Consider the following 17,037-nt stretch of genomic DNA (forward strand, 5'->3'; position numbering starts at 1 on the left):
TCCAAAACTAAAAGAAAGAAGTTAAGGAGTAAACCATTAAGTACTTAAAATATTTGATTCAAAACCATAGGTGTGACCATAGGTGTGACTACATGAAAAGACTATTTACATTACATCTGAGGCTACACAATATACCAACAAATATATTGTCATATCAACATGTGCAATACACTTCTAGCAAAATACTTGCTGAACTGTAATAAATGATACACATACACGCACTATGCATTGATGCTCTGTTTAGATTTGGCCAATCATTTATTTCCCTACTTCCCAAGATTGTGTTTCACTTCATCCTTCCAACATCACTACATAACTGGTGGAAACAGGTCAAAAGCACTGAAGCACAAAAAAAGAAAATACTAACAGTAACAAAGTCAACAAGCAGCCCCAATACTGAAATGCTGCATGTCTAATCTGCAGATACACATGTGATAAAAAAACAAAAAGAAGTCATTGTGTTTGGTTAAAATTGCATACAAATCCCAAAATACTAAGACCTCTAATCTCATATCACATGTTGAACTAATATCTTTCAGCCCAAACCCTTATGACTATTTTTCATTGAACGTGGATCACAAAGCCAATGATATGCAAAACAATGAAGGTCGACATTAAACTGGCATTAACTATTCGGCGTGGGTTTTTCATGGCGTTAGAGTTGATTTATGAGGATATTTGACCTCCACTAAGCAGAAAACAACACTAAATGTTATCTGTAAGCCCTTTAAAGTCCAACAGAGCAACTTTTGAAATGAATCTCGATTCTTCATCTTTAATTAACAACGAGAAACTGGATTTCATTTGCAACATACAAGCCTTCTGACTTGTGCGGTGCAGCGTGATTAATTGACTTGTTAATATTGAATGATTTCCATGAGGGTGACGATTTCATCATGTGTGGATCACATGCAGCAGCACACGATGCAAAATCCAGGAGGTGCAAGCAACAGAACCCATGTCCTGTTTACCGTACACAGCGGTGACAAATGAGCGCCACATCATGCACTACGCTCGGTTCTCCATTTTTGAAAGTCACTCCAGAGTGAGCTCTACTTCAGCTTCCACCTGCACAGTTTAGCTGTGAAACACTACACCTTCTGGATCACAACCACACTGTGTGTCGGACACCAGATATCCTGAACACACTTTCACAGACACTCAGACATTCTCCTTTGACGCTTTCGTCAGATCACACACACTGCACCACCTTACTCCTCCGACTTGTCAGTGAGGGGTATAAATAGTCGAAGTGCTGCTGACTGATAAAAGATGGCGTGAGGCTGCCGAGAGAAGCTGTATTATAATTAAGCTACAGATGGAGAGGGCTTTTTTTTGTTTGTTTTTGACAGCCCAGCAAAGCGCAAAGATATAACACTCAATAGGTTCTGATACAGAAATAAAAATGCCTACCAAGAGTTCTTTGACACGTCAACAGCAAGGTGAAGTGTGTCAGAGACATGCTTTTCAAAATACTTGCAATTAAACACACCAGATAATAACGTTACCGAGTCATTTTATTTTATTTTTTTAATTGAATTCATTGGGACTTAACAGTCATTCAAGGTTCAAAACTCAAACACACAAGCACTAGGGTATATATTAACCCCGTGTGTAAAGCGCATGGCCTAGGAATTTGGTTAAAGTCACAAAAGCCCTTTGTCATTAGGTTATAACAAGTAGTTGAATAGTAATTGAAGACATAAAAGTCTAAATTGACAACAATTTCAGTTGAGTGTTTTTGACTTCATATAATAAAGGACAAAATCCATCAGTACCATTTTGTCTAACTGAGGGACTCATCTTAGGATAGGACTCGATTCCAGCTGACTTTGAGCGGAGGCAGTGTGCACCCTGGACAGATCACGATCCATTATAGAGGCAAACAAAGAGAGACTGAATCACACTCACTCACAACTATGGGCAATCTTAAGTTAACCCTCCAATGCAATGTTTTTGGATTGTGTGAGGTAACCAGAGGACCTGGAGAAACTCCCACCGACCGGCATCAAGCTAAATTGAGTACCACATATCAGAACCACTGAAGCTGCTGAATAAAGACCTTAATGTGGATCATGATGAAACTGACATCATGCTGAAGGCTCATTTGTCACTTTGTAATTTAAGGACAATACATTTCAGATAGGTTTGGAGATTCTTTTGTTCAAGTGTCAGTGTTGCAAATCCCCATGAATTCCTTTCTTTTCCTTTCTGGAAAGTCACAATTCTCTCCCCAATTTCCCTTAGTCCAGTCACGTAGGATCTTTCCCTTTCATTAGATCATCGCTGAAAGGTTTTTGAAACAATTCCTCTTGAGAAGGGGATCAATAAGAGTCATGTTGTTGCAGTAAGGTAGAATATCCAGCCGACTTCCTCTTTAAAGCTGCAGCTTGTCAATACAAGTAATCCAGGAACACAATCCACAAATGTCATACGCTGCATGAATAACGTTCAAAATGAGCCTACCTGGATTTGATTTTATTGTACTTGGAGCATTTGTGACTCGTGGGAAATGAGTTTTAGCTTCCTGAAGGCCAAAAAAAAAGTGGTATAAATACAAGAAATGGATGCACAAGCGCGAGATATGAAAATAGGAGTGACTGAGCCGACCATTCAAACAGACTTCCTCCTCGGAGCCAGTGAAGTCTCTCTAACCACCAAGCGCTTCTCTGCAGCTGGTGAAATCACATGAAACGCAAAGAGGACTACTGAGGCCGAGTTATTAGAAGAGCTGCCATAGAGTCGCCTTGGCCCATTAACTACGTCCGACCTGTTGTAAAGTCGGACTGCCTGCCACACACTACAGCAGGAATCTGTCAGTTAATGCAGCGTGAAACCTAAACAGAAATCCATTTAGCAGGACGGCTGAGGAGTCAAGCTGTGATGGACAGAATCACCGTGACAACAGAGCGCTAATCTAAAAGGTTTAATCAAATGTCACAATGTGCCGGCTCCACTCCAACAGACACTTCACTTACAGTTTATGCTTTAGTTTAGTTCAGCTTATTTTAGTTCAGTTTAACTACCACTTGCATTTGCGTTATATTGCTGGAGGAGTCATATAAAGGTGTATTTCATTCATAGAGAAAATAAATTATCCCTTTATAGGGCACTCATTAAAAAGTTTAGATAGATATTAATCTTGTTCATTCAGTGAAAATGAGTTTTAGTTCTTTTTATTTTTGAGTGTGAATGCAATGAATTTCAATAGCGTCCAAACATATTTTCATCCCCAAAGAGCGTGTCATGATTCAGCGAGTAGGGACCTCATACGGTCGGCGACATTAGCCAGCAGATTGTTCCACAACCTACATATGTTTCTACGTGTGCCCGTTTCAGCGTTCATAATTTATTTAGCCTGATCACAAGATCCCTCTGATGATTGAAGCTGTGCAACACACCATGCATGACCACATGGCATCCACTGAACATCAAGGGTTTGCAGCGCACCACAGGAGAACACAGTTTTTATTTAGTTTGAAAGCTTTGGATTGAGACCAAAGTGCAGCAGATGAAAAGAAAAACGGGTCTATGTATATTTCTATATACACATTATATAATATTCAAAATACCTTTGGAGACAATGGAGAGGAAAAAGTGGGACATTAATTAACCAATATGATGAGTCGACTCAAATTACTACCAACCATGATTTTTATTTTAGTAAAAACAATTATATGCCTTGTCAGCACAAATTCATCCAATACTGTTTCATGCACATAAGACTTCAATAACATAGAGACCAATATTATGTGATGGGCCGATCCTCACATTTGCAGGGTCATGTCCCCAGAGATCCGAGGACCGGACGGTGCCTGACTGAGATGTAAGTACCAAAGGATCATTCGAAGCCAGCGTGTCAAAAATTGTCTTCAAAAGAAATATATAAAAGAATACTCTCATTACCTCTGGCGCCACCTAATTGCCCAATTTCTGATACTTAATATTTTAGCTATAAACAAACTTTAGTATCAGGTATCAGAGGATGGAAATGGAAAACCTGGATTCAACTTCCTCAAGTCTGCTTTTGTCATTTTGAACAAATCTGCATTTTATATACCCACGCTAAAGTTCTAATTTTCTCCAGTGTTTCTCTAACATTTACTATGGTCACTAGACTTGATCACCTTTTGTCCATTAACTGAGATCAATCAAATCGGTCAATTCAAACAGCCTCTAAATTTTAAACACTACTGTCATTATAAACGGTAGGAATGCATAGTATTTTTATAACATTGGGTCATTACTGTAGATAAAATTCTTCAAGTATAAATGTTAGATCTCAGATAAACACAAGATTTTATTTATTTTTTATCCCTCCTTGGTACTGAGGTATTTAACGCATACATACCCTGTAATATGGGCAGTACATAATAATGATAATGAGATATACAAACAAAAAGCAATTACTGGACTGGGTCTGGCTGTGATCCACTAATGCATGTGGAGAAATGACCAAGCGTAATAGAGAAGAAGAAAAATGGGTGTTCTAGTTGGAGGAGAAGTACGGAGCTGGTGATTTATAACCCTGGCATTATCCTCAGCCTTATAAAGATTTCATAAATGACTTACAGAGCAAGGGTCTGAGCAAAAGTGCTTGCACACTCTTTGTGTGATGCACACAGAAAGACACAAACACAATAAAGCAAACACCCAGAGGCCGCTTTACTCACTGATGATTAAGATTACACTGTAACATCATATCTTAAATTGGGAAAATCTGTGAAATGTGGCTAAGCTGTAACAGTGAATGATTTCATCTTTATTTCTTGTTATTGCTTTGTTTTTGAGGGGTTTTCCGCAAAATTATAGGCGATTCATTCAAACGTGTTCCATTCGCTTGCAAAACAATATATTTCTATGTTAAACCTACGTCATGAGAGGATGTCACATCTATATGTGTGAGAATGTATGTGGGCCTATCTGCGTAATTGGTCTGCAGCCTCTTGGTGCGTGAAAGAGGGAGGGGAGATGTGACTGAAGCATCTGGTGTGAGAAACTGGGAACGCTGAAAACAGCCTCACTGCAGCACTTCAGAGGAGCTTTATGAAAGGCAAGGGATCTATTTATTGTGACAGGGTGGTGCCAATAATATCTGCATGGTATTAGTTTTCACTTTAGTTCAGTCACCGCTTACAATAATACCTGGTAATATGAACATAAAATAGTCATAACGACAACAAAAAACTTAGATATCCATTCATCTTCTACTGTTTCAAACAGAACCATTTCCAATCATTTCAATGATTTGATGTCAGTCGTCAAACTGATATCTTAACAGTCGATCCATCTGTTAAGTTCAAATGGATTTGGACTGTTGGAAGAAACTAGAATACCTAGGAAGAAAAACAACAACCCACAAACACAGGGAGGATATACAAACAGTGTAAAGAAGCCAAGCCGATTTTCTCCCTGTGAGGAGCGCTAACAACTTATCATTAATTTTCACATAATATTGGAATAAAACTGATATGAGGCTTGTCATTGTTAAAATACCAATAGCAAAGGCATGCAAGTGAGAGGACAATTATCTCTCCAGTTTACCCCAAGGCTGCAGACACATTAGGTAGTTCTAAACTATATGGATAAAGATACTTGTAGCGATACACAAAGGGTATCAGTTCACAAAAATGTGGGCAATAATAGAAAAGTACAGTACATTATCATCAGCCCAACATCTCAGCCCCGTCATAGAAATCATCTGTTTGCTGCAGGTCACAGAGTACAAGTACAGCAGTGATTTCAACTTTCCATTTCCATCTGACAATTTAAAGATAATCTAAGACAAAAAAATCCAGTTTTGCTTTCTCAGTCAGCAGCGACATGAATTAACTTTGAAACAAGTATGAAAACTTAAAGATTTGTAAGAGACAGTCCTCAGATATTCAATGTACTTTTAGCTATTGAAGGCCGACCCATCGGGACTGTCTCAACCTCTACTGACATGTGACTTGGCAGATGAGTCCCTACCTGCCCTCTGACCATGTGACTAGCACACACATCTGTCCTCAGAGCACGTCAAATGTGTTCCCACACATCTGTGCTTTGACCTCAAAGCATGTCACATGTGTTACCACACACACACGCACGCACACACACACACACACACACACACACACACACACACACACACACACACACACACACACACACACACACACACACACACACACACACACACACACACACACACACACACACACACACACACACACACACACACACACACACACACACACACACACACACACACAGTTCAACCAAACGTTCAGTTCTTCTTTCTATCCCACAACACATATGAACAGAGGCATTACCTTTACAAACAAATCTTTCACTGGATCATGTTTGAGACGATCGTCCGGGACTACTCGAGCTGAATATTGCATTTATGGGCTCTCTCTATCATGTTTCACGTATTAGTAACATATCATTCTGGAGTCGAGCATTGTAGATCATTTTGCGAATGTATTTTGGGCATCTCATGTGTGATTAGAGCTGTCAATCTGGACTGTGTTGACTTCAAGTGGTGTTTTCCTCAGCTGCTGTTTCACACCTCAGTCAAGTGGCAACAGATTTGGACTGGAAACGGAAGTTCTGAGAAGAGTTTGTCTCGACCACGTATATATATTTTGCCTCTCCATGCTGAGTAAAAAGCGCAACTCATGTAATGATACATCACTGAAAGTGGGCGCTATGCAGTGCAGCTAACACCTCAGTAACCCCACTTCCTCTCCCTTTGAGGAGGCAAAGTACCCTTGTCCCCATTCTGTCAACCACCAGATACTACATGTAGTGATGCTCCATGCTGCTGAGGCCAGTGAATCTCACACAGACCAGCTGCTATTCAGCGTATAATTGCCAGTAAATGGTAAATACAGTCTCAGCACATGCCGTCAAATCATGGGCAGAAACAGACTGTATTATGCTCTTTACCACACAATCCGTAGACAGGGTAAAGATTGGGATTGTTAACTTTAACACGATTAAGTAAAGGGCGAGTCTCTACATGTCATTGTCTACTATTGTTTGAGTGAAGAATCTGATCTAGCCGAGGAATGACAACGTTGGTCAGTGAATACTGAAGTAGTCAGGAGCCATTAAAGGAATTATCCATAAAGTGACCTGCCGTCTCTGTGCACTACATGTCTGTAATTTGTGTTTATAAACCAGGCATTTAGAACAAATTACACTCTGTGGGTCATCTGATGATAGTAATTCAGATTGAACCGATAATGGGCTTCATTGTATCTGCTCGCAAATGAATAGAAGGCCAGAAGTGTTTCACATCTGGTTTTAAATGTGACAAGTGAAGGGAATGTCAGCAGTGTGTGAATGTCTTCAAGTTATAAACTCAAAATATAAAAGATACAATGTGCACAAATATTGAGGCATGTGGTAAAAATTACACCTATGTGAAAACATTCCAGCTTTATCCAACGCCGAGCAACAAATGTGGTGAAAAGACAGTGGCTGCTGCATTTCTGCTCCTTCACATACAGTTAAAGAGACTTAAGCAAAGGAATAGGCTACTGTGTTCAGGTGAACATAACGTTGCAGGGAAACTCGTTGCTAACATAAAGCCCCACGAAATCAGTTTAAAACATGACCCATCCAGCTTTCTTTTTTTTTTTTTTTTACTGTTCTGCCACATGGAAAAGTTTTCCTCAGGCCAACTAAGATATTATCTCTTAAGCAGGTCCCATGGCAACCTGGAGGCCTTTCAGAGCTGGCAATGTCCAGTACATTTCCAACGAGTGGTGACCGGGGGGGGATCCCAGTCAGAAGCCCAAATCACTTCAACTCGCTCCTCTCAACAAGAAGTAGTCAAAGCTCAACTTTGATTACCTTTTCATGGGCGTGTGTCAGGGAGGAAGGACTGACTTAGTTTGATGATCTAAAGAGCTATGCAGCCAGGAATGACGTGCTAAAAGACCACAATAACACCATCCAAAAACGTCCTCATGACAATGAAGCACAAGAGATCTTGCTTTCTGACTTGACCAAGATCAATGGGATTCAGCTCGAGAGTCAGGCCCAAGAGTGGTCAACAAATGAGTGTTCCAGCCCAGCTTAATCCAAAAAGCCTACTCTGAGTCTCGTAATATTGTAGTAATAACATTTATAGCTATGGCAGATACTGAATAAATGATACCAAAATGTCAAATGTTAAGGATCACGTTGAAAATTAATATGGGAAAATATGCAAATACTACTAAAGTGAATAAATAAATACTATTTTAGAGAGATAGTGTTTTTTACGGGATATTCCATGTGATGAGTCTGATATACACACGTTCTGATTTCAGTGTGATGTTCCAGATGATTCAAAAATAGCAGGTCATTCCATTGGTTGTCTCTTTGATACAGTATGTTCTGGCCATGCGTTTCCATTGAGACGGCTGGTTGAGCAACTCGGCATGTGCTTCATGCATGAAAATGTAGTTGCATTCATTCAGGACTTGATTCATTGGGGAGTTATACATGAGCACCCAATTCAAAAGCAGTAAATTTATAAAAAAAAAAAAAAAAAAAAACCAACAATAACAACCAACAGATGGACACAAAAACGCAGCAGGTTTTGGCTGAAATTCCAGTGACACACAATGACCATTCGGGCCGGGAGATTACATCTAATTTGGATATTTAATCAGATTGTAATTACAATTACAATACACATCTGGACAGTTTAAAAAAAAATTTACTTTGCAAAGACAAAGGACAAACCTACAAAATGTGTCATAACAGAAACCTGAGTTAATCAAACTAAAAAGATGCCAGACACCACATGTAGCCGAGCAATATTCCCCTACTGCCACGTGAGCATTCACCAGTAAAAATAGACAGCAACTGGGTGAGAATGTAAAACAAATGAATAAATAATTGTGTTTTCTACCTCGAGCTAAGCAGTGGGTGGAGGCCAGGGTGGGGTTTGAGTGTCAGGTGGAAAAGAGAGAGCGAAAAAAAAAACGAGAACATGGCGAGAGGAAGCTTAAGCGGGAGGAGGTCCCGGTGAAGAGGAGGAGAGGGAGGGAAAGAAGGTGGTGATGAGGGATCTGGGGAGTGAAGAGAGAGGCAGAAGTGGAACAAAGGAAGGAGGGGGAGAGAGAGAGCGAGAGACGGAGGGAGGGAGGAAGAGAGAATATATGTACGACTGTCCAAATATGATGAATGGCCTGAAGATACCAGACAGATATTGTACCACTGCATGCAAACGTCTCTATTGTGCAGATTCTGCCTGCTATTATTAAGCATTTCTTATATCCCCGACCACACAGTTCTTTCAAATCCGCTGAATGATATAGCGACACATCACTACATACAAATAATAGATGTTACTGCATCTTGTGGTGTCGCTGAAGCATAGCATAAATATGCTTTGCAGTCATAAACATCCATCTCAGGCAAAAGCATGCTCATTTTTGTCTTGTGTCATCTCTTCGTATCCAAAGTGTGAAGGGCAATATAATTCAGGTCACTCGCAACAGAGAAGTGCCTCAAGTCCCATTTTATTTATTAGGCTGTCACTATTCTATTATTATAAGTGTCGATAAACAACCCGTGGACGATAGGGTCGTATTTTCTATCGCCTCAGGCTCAGCTAATTCCACTGAATACATCATTCTTTAAATCAGCTCATACACAGTCTTGTATTTTTTGGGGTTGAAGAGATTTCTGGGTATAGTGGGTACTACTATCTATTTCTTAGACAGACATAAATAATGCTTAGGGGGAAACAATCACAAAGTTACAGATATATTGCAGCAGAATGGTGCACGCAAGATTACAATTCTGTGTTTGTAATACTGTTTCAGCCCTCTGATCAAGTTTTGAATAAAGAAACAGAAAGTTGTAGAAAACAGAGGCACGTCTTTGCTTTTGGGTCCAAAATGAACATTGACTCCAGGGAAAAGCAGAATCCAGATCCAGGCTTTTTCAAAAGCCAAAAATTGAATCTGACAAAGAAAGGCCAAGGCAAGAAAATCTCAACAGGCAGGACAAGCCTGAAGACAAGCAGACAAACTATAACAGAACAAACACATGGAGTGACACAAAGACAATCCAGTCACTGATCCAGGGAATATGTAGAGCTGTTGGTGCATTCAGAAGTGACTGAGAAGTAGGACAGATGCAACATCTGAGCATGGAAAAGAAACTTAATTGCTCTGATTCTAAAATTATTCCACCAGGAAAGTGACAAGTTTAAAAGATCTTTACAAAGAAAGTTTAACCTAATAACCTTTATTTTAGCCAAGCTACATTACAATAGCCAGATTGGAACATGTGTTGAATACAGTGAGTACTGTTCAGCTGAATCACAGACGGCTTTTGACATCATTCAGTCACTTTTTTAGACGAGTTGCTCGTCTTTGCAAACCAACTAAAGCATCAACTAAAGTAGATTTCATGCCAGATGCCCTTCCTGCCACAACTGCAATTTAAACCCAAACCCCACAAACTTAAGGTCAATAGGTCCTGATGCGCCACTGAGCAAGCATACGCTATACAGTGACACAGAAGTAGTAATGAAAGGTGCATGGCATCAGGTAAGACTAATTGAGAAGGTTCAAACTGGAGTCCTGTGGCTGAAAGTCTTGCACTTGCATCCTTACACGAGAACAGCTGTATAAAGTAGTAGTATAAAAGCTGGATGAATACAAAGTGGGTGCAAAATTTGATTGAATTATTTCCTTTACTGCTGCTATTGTAATTACTACAATCACTAGGTGCGACACTAATTATGATTACAAGTAATTGCAAGACACTTTAAATTTTCACTTTACATCATTAAATTACCCTTGTGTTTTGTGGGTGAAGACAGGGATCTGTCACCATCCATCCATTTATCAATGTTCTTAGCCACTTTATACAATTTAGAGTCAAGGAGGGCTGCATCCGATCCCAACTGATTATGTCCGAGGGCTGTTTACAGCTCAGACAGGTCTAAAGTATTAATACAAAACAACTAGAGGGCCTCTGTTCATTTTCTTAAAGAAAAGCTTCTGTTCAAAGTGTTATTCAGACTCTGAGGCTTATCTAGCAGGAAGAATGCATTTGGCAGAGCGAACGCTCTCAAAATGCTTTTACAGTCTGTAGTGGTCACGTCTCTATTTGTCTGCTGAGTCATCTTCTGTATGATCTTTGCAGGTGAGTTGGTGCATACTTGATGAAGTTTATTAGATGGAAAGACTGGTGGAGCGGAGGTTCTGTGTGATGAATCACCCAGATGCAGGTGCATCCTCATATGACAACAAACAAAATGGGAATAATAACATAGCAAAACAAGAAAATCTCTGCCTCCAGAGATGATCAAGATTACAAACCTGTATTGTAGGTGAAAAACCCTTGAACTGAATGTGGTGTCTTTATAAAGTCATGAAACTAAATTGAAGTCTCGCTTGTGACATCAGGACCAGAAATCTAAACGAAGACTTAGGCCATGCTGACGGCCTGTTTACAAGTGAAAATGTAAAACTTTTGTTGCATTTGGGGGTTCGTGTACACAACAACAGTGTTCGGAGTGACTGAGAATACACTGTATTTGGATTGTTAGAAAAGACGACTCAGACAATACAGCCGTACATGTGCATACAGGCAGAACATGCAAACGCCACACAGAAAAGACAAGAATCTGGAATCAAACTGGGGGTTTTCTCAAAGTGAGAGAAGCGCACAAGCCACTACACCACTACACCACTGTGGGCCCTGCAAACGTGTAAAACATGATTTGTTTCAATTACAGAGGTCACATCATGATGTCACTTTTTACTTTTTTGTGTTTCAGCCACTCCGGTATTCAGCTACAAAGCTGTGGCACACATGGATCCCCATGAAGAGATGGTTTATTTATAGCCTTGTTGGGCTTTTACTTTATGTATCTGGGTTAAATTTGAGTAATTACAGCTCTGCTGCAGAAACAGAAAGAACGGCAGAGCAAACAGGAAACAGAGGAAGAGAGAAAATAGAAAGAGGACTGGGAGAAAAGTAATGTGCTGAAGCCAAGATTTTGTCGTTCTAATGTGTCACTCTGACTTTATCTGAAACATGTTTTTTATTTCTATCACTTTCTTCCTCTTTTATGGTTTTCTTGTTTCCTTTCTGTCGTGGCCACAATTCTTGTTTCTCTGCTTTCATTTTCCTCCATCACCTTCTACCTCTCCTTTCCATTTCTGTCCTTCTCATTTCAGCCTCTCTCCCTCCCTCCCTCCCTCCCTCCCTCCCTCCTCTCTCCAATCTTCTCCTCGCTCCAACATTAAATGGTTGTTGGCAACAACGCTGATTGATCATGTGGCAGCCTATTAGTGTACGGGCCTGTAGCCTGCTCCTAGAAGTCCTGTAAGGCAATCTGAAAATCATTCCTGTTGTGCGTGCAGCATGAGGAGCACTCTGAATATAGAATAGCTTCTTTCCTGTGGCTGCTTTGCAAGCACAATTCAAACACAGGGCAGAAATCCCCCTATACCTATCACTTGCACACCCTGGGAGGGAATTTCTAATAAACACTGGAAGAATGAAAAAAAAAAAAACTGAGATATTGTTCAACTCTTTACATAAGTCAGCACAGACTCAGAGTGCACCCAGAGTAAACAAGCTGAAGCAAGAATATACGTAGATATGACTTCTATTTCGAAGGCTGACTTTGTGTTTTTGCGCCTCTTGTCCGCAGCAACACCTGCATTCTAAACAACAGTCGAGACATAAGTAACAATGTGTTGCTAAACATAAGGATGAGAAACCACAGTTGATGCATTTATGTTGCTCCCGGGAATTTTGAGCACAATAAACACAATAAAAATGAGTTTGAACAAGTTGAGGGTTATAAAGAAGCAGGGTCTTAGTAGTCTCCTATCCATCCATCTATCTATCTAATTTTCCTGAATCAAATTGGGAGTCAGTGGAAAAAGGTTTGCCCTGGACAGAGAGACAATCACACATTCCCACTGAAGAGTGGGTGTTCATTCCCCACACACACATCCTCGGACAAGAAGAAGATGAAGACGAGTACCCCTGGGGAACCATGCACATTAAGAAGCAAACAAAGGCACCGAAGGTGAGAGCGCAAACCGCCACACCACCTTGCTCCTTTTTGTCATACTGTCGATTTCATGATATCAATGAGTACCAAAGCGTTGGCATTCGGTCGCACTTTGGTGGCATTGTGGAGTGTCAAATTAAACCATTCACAAGCACAAGAATACTTTCATATTTTAACAATTTTATGTCGGTAGCCATGGTTGCAATGACTGGAGCCTGTTCCAGCTGACACTGGGTGAAACACGGGGTACACTCCAAGCAAATAATCCGTCTGTCAAAGGACAAACACATTTACACCCACCAGAGTTTTAAACTCAGTTAAGCAACAGTGCTAACCGCCATGTCATCCTTCATTACAATCATGTAACTAAGTTTAAACCTTTAAAAAAGCCCCAAAAAGTGTACAATGTCTCCTCAAGACAAAAGCAGCTATGAAATAGTTTAGTCTTAGCCATTTTCAACTTGTCCATTACTCAGGTATTATATAAATCTTTGAATAATGCAGTACTGACACAAGCAGTAAAGAGCCACATTGCAGTGCACCCGTAGTAAGACTTTCAAATAATTGCGCCAAATATTAGTCTTTAGACTGCAGCAGGATTACTTTTATTGAATTAATGCGAAGCAATGAATTTAAATAAATATCTGTGTCTTGTGCTTGGTTTGAGTTATTGATATTTCCTTTGGAACAAAGCATATAATTAATTTATCAGCTTAAAAAAAAAAAAAAGAAACTTTCTCGGCATGCCTTTAGTGGCCAATTCATCAAAGTGCAGCGATGTACTTCTTTTTGTTGTCACATCCTTTCTTTAATAATCCCTCTTGCAGTCTGTTGGACAAATTTAAAGCTCGCAGTATGGCAGGATAACAAACCTCCTCCCTCCTCTGATAAAACCTGATAAAGTCTGATAAAACCTCAACGACGAGTATCGTCTTTTGCAGGTGAATCACCACAAAAGAACGCTTCTCCAGTAAAGGTTGAAAGCCGAGCACAGAGGGGACGATACAATTGGAGCAGATGAGGAATGGTGTGACCCCCTCCACCCCACTCCACCCCACCCCGATCACGTCTAAATGTTAAAATACTGCTAAAGGTCACAGAAGGCTAGAGGATCTTTACAGGCTTCCTAAGAGAGAAGGGGGCAAGGGAGATGGAGAGCGAGAAATGGGGAAAAAAGAAAGAGCAAAAGCTTAAAAGGTTGGCAGAAACAAGATGAAAAATACATGAATAGACAAAGAGGACTTCCACTTTAAGCCTTTTTTACTAAAACATGCCCACTTGAGGAATAAAATAAATAAAACCAGATCGCTTGATAGAATCAAAGTGTCCTTCCACAGCAGAGCATATATTGGACACAAGAACAAACATAAAGCTGGAAAGGTGACATAATATATATAGTGTTATAGTGTTTTTTCCTCTTATTTAACACCCCTTTTTTTTTTACCACTTCTTTCCCTCCCCAGTGGAAAAGGAGGTTAAAAAAAAAAAAGTACTGAATGAAGAAATAATCTGGCAAGAAGTGCAAGATAAAAGACTGAGACAAGTGAAAGAGGCAAACTGGGGCACCAAGAGGAGGAAACAATGTGCCGGTGTTCTTTAAAGTTGAGCCATCAAAACCACTAAATCCCTGCTGCTGCCTGCCAGGATTCCGACCTCCTCCCTGAGCACCGTCGCACCTCCCAGAGCTTTGCTCTCACTCCTTCCCCGGTCAAGCTACTCGCTCTCATTCAACTTTTCAAATGCTTGATGGCAGCTGAAGACTGAAGACTGAAGACTGAAGACTGAAGACTGAAGACTGCGTACGACACTCATCCTCTCATGACCACTTTTTGTCTGTTTTGTCGGTCACTGTGCTCCTTCTGTTTAAGTCTCACTATCAAGTATTTACGTGCGTCGAAGAACCACACTTTTTCCAATGTTAAGGCTTTCTTCTCCGTCTGATTGGAATAGTTTCACATGAAGGAAATAGTGTTTGACTTAATAGTAACACTTGCGTCTGATTTTCACCCAGCATAAAGCAAATGATATAAAGACGGATGTTTCCATACTTCATTTTTCATTTTTGCCAGAGTATTTAACTTGAATAAACACTGTGACCTTAAATATTTGTTTTATAAGCACTATATTCGGATGTTTGATCTTTTCAGTGCAGCTTTTCCTCATAATCTTGCAAACGAGATTTATAACCCAGAGCTTTCAGAGATGAGCTCATGACCTCAGACCCAATGCAGCACTTAAGTATTGTTACTTAAGTTCCTGTACAAGTCGTTACGCTTAAATTCACGCAGTATTGCATTAGAAGTGTGTACTCCAGATGTGACATCCTGTATGTTAAAACAGCTGAGGGCACGTGATTTGAAGCTGGTGCTCATTCAGGATGACAAAGCCGTATCCCCTCCTGCACTCAACGCACTGCAGTACAGTAACGGCCAGTCATCCTGCATAGAGTATCACAAGGCAGCCACCGCTGTGTCCTGTGATGACGCCACAGGATCACTGAGGAGAAGCATGTGGTGCATGAAAGGCCTCACAAAGCTAAATAAGCTTGTTTCAAACAAGGGAACTGCAGCCACAGAGTGCAACAAGAGCGTGTTTATAGTAAATAGTAAGACAGCATTCGGCGCAGGTCATTATCATAGACATCAGACTCAATCGCACACGTCGAGGTCAGAAGCTATACCTCCAAAACAACTCAAAGGATGAAGCTCCACTAAAAAAAGGAGAATTCTTGACAAACTCATTCTACAAGGATGGGGTATTATAACACACCGAGCCCTTTATAATTACAGATGTCAAAGACATAGTGAGTGATGTATGAATAAATATACACAGTTTTAAATTTTATTTGAAGTCTTTAAGAATGTGAGTTTACTTCGCGGTCAAGATTATTTCAGAGCCCTGGTCAAAGGTTCAGAGCTGTTTTTACTGTTACTATTCTTATCCAAAAGCAATGACACTCGATTCTGTGCTTCAAGCCATTCAGTTTGCCTGTTCGGCCTTTAGCCAGGTACTCCCACATTCCAAAGAGTCTGGATTTCCTGGAGATGTGAATGGACTGACTGTCTCATCCCTGTGATAGTCTGCTTTATTTCTTACAATGTGAGCCAGTAGAAGCTATAAGTGGATGAGAAGAAGTGTCCCCGAGCCTTTCTACTTGTGCAGACTGACACAACAAGCCACCTGTCCCTGTATTGTCTCTGCAGCGAGGCGACGAGGAGGTGGATGGCAGGTTAACGAGAATGGTGCACTTTGTTAACATGCGATGCTGTCCCTCCTCCAAAAGCTCACTGCTAGGATGTGTGTTCCCTCACAATATAAAGCGCCGTTTATAAAGTACATCAACTCGCAATAATGAGTTTGTTACAGAGGAGACATGCTTGAAAAGAAAGTGTTGACTAAAACCTCACTTTACAATAACTTGCATTGTGATTCATCAGTCAGCTGCCAAGAGCATTGTTATGTGACACACATATCGGAGAATCTCTTGTTCTTTCGTGGCACATTTAGGTCAGTAATTGTTCCCATCATGCTCCTTTCCATTTTTTATGGCAGCGTCACAGTCTATCGTGGGAAATAATTAAACTGCTTTGACGCACACAGATGATGTACACTGTGCAGCATGTGATCAACCTGAGGTGCTTTGTTGTGTTTGCAATATGTAAAGCACAAGCAGACACTACAGCCTCTGACACCATTTCACACTAGTCGATGATCCTGATCATGACAATGTGGGTGACAGGGACATGCTTTTGTGGTCACACGCTCAAGCAAAGCCTGTGATCTACGCTAGATATGGGAATTTAAGTGAGAAAGCAAAATGTACTCCACGCAATGCTTCTAAAACACATCAACAGGAAGTTTCAGGACACTTGATGCACTTTGAATGGTTCAATTCACGAGTATCTTTTCTCCTTCACACCGAATTCAACACGGTCAAAGTTAAATTTATGATCGTATTTATATAAACAAGTCTTTTACTGGAGATCTGAGAGTTACGCTTCAGA

The 17,037-nt window shown here is 40.4% G+C and overlaps 1 protein-coding gene across 1 annotated transcript in view; it reads right to left on the minus strand.

The window, feature by feature from the left end:
• Nucleotides 1-17,037, minus strand: part of LOC308118419 (transmembrane protein 163a-like) — a 63,981-nt gene that overhangs the window by 37,825 nt on the left and 9,119 nt on the right. The window lies entirely within an intron of this gene.

This window comes from Lipophrys pholis, assembly GCF_963383615.2.
Source record: "Lipophrys pholis genome assembly, chromosome: 13".
Taxonomy (NCBI): domain Eukaryota; kingdom Metazoa; phylum Chordata; class Actinopteri; order Blenniiformes; family Blenniidae; genus Lipophrys; species Lipophrys pholis.